The 920-nt window shown below is 56.4% G+C and overlaps 1 protein-coding gene across 1 annotated transcript in view; it reads left to right on the forward strand.

Annotated features, from left to right (window-relative positions):
- RAD18 (RAD18 E3 ubiquitin protein ligase) overlaps positions 1–920 on the forward strand; it is a 66,705-nt gene that overhangs the window by 1,259 nt on the left and 64,526 nt on the right. The gene's annotated exons all lie outside the window — the stretch shown is intronic.

Below are 920 nucleotides of genomic sequence, written 5' to 3' on the forward strand. Positions count from 1 at the left end.
CATGACTTTGCAGCAACATGGATGGAGCTGGAAAAATCATAAGCCAGAAACAAAAGGAAAAATACCAGATGGTTTCACTCATTGCAGGAGTATAACGGACCAGGCGAGAAAATAATAATAATGAACAGCCATATACCAGAGACATTTTATGGGGGTGGAGTGGGGAATGGGATCAAAAACCGGGTTGAGGGGGAGGGAAATGCACTGGACTATGGTGATGGCTCACAGGTGATTTAGTGGCCCATGGGTATTACAACTGAGATGGAAAAATGCACAAAATGATGTAAAAATAAACTACTATATTAAAAAAAAAAAAGAGCTCCCCTAAAGCAGGTAGCCCGGTTTGCCTCCTGCCACTGCCTCCGCGGGCCCAGGGACATGCAGGCCCCGTTAGGAGCTTCTCCCCTGTTAGGAGGCAATGGGAACATGTACCCCAGCCTTGAAGGGGGGAGATGAGATAGCAACTGTCACAGCGCTGCTTCGAGAAGAGACAGGTCATTCCAGCAATCAGCAGGGGCGACCTGAAGGAGGCGGTCGGAGCCTAGACCTAGGCAGATCTGGCAAGGCCTGGTCGCGTTTTGATGCCGGCGGCGGCGTCATCCTAACATTCAACCAACATGTCTTTGATCAGGGTCGGGCGCAAGGGCTCAGCGTCTTTTCAAGCCACTGCTCTCCGCCTGCATGGCCCGCCAAAGGCAGCCTGGCGCGTGCGCAGTGGGTGGCACCTCCCTCTCCGCGGGGACTACGGCTCCCGTCAGGCTCCGCGCACGCTCGGCGCGTCGCGCCCTGCTTACGTATTTAGTAGCGCGCCCTGACGTAGCTCGGCAGCGCGGGGAATTTCGAGTGCCGGTGGAGCGCGGGTGGCCAGTGGGCGGCGGCCCCCCAGGCTCCTCCGGCGAGACCATGGACTCCCTCGCCGA

This window comes from Condylura cristata, unplaced genomic scaffold (genome assembly GCF_000260355.1).
Source record: "Condylura cristata isolate star-nosed mole 26May11 unplaced genomic scaffold, ConCri1.0 scaffold00033, whole genome shotgun sequence".
Lineage (NCBI taxonomy): Eukaryota > Metazoa > Chordata > Mammalia > Eulipotyphla > Talpidae > Condylura > Condylura cristata.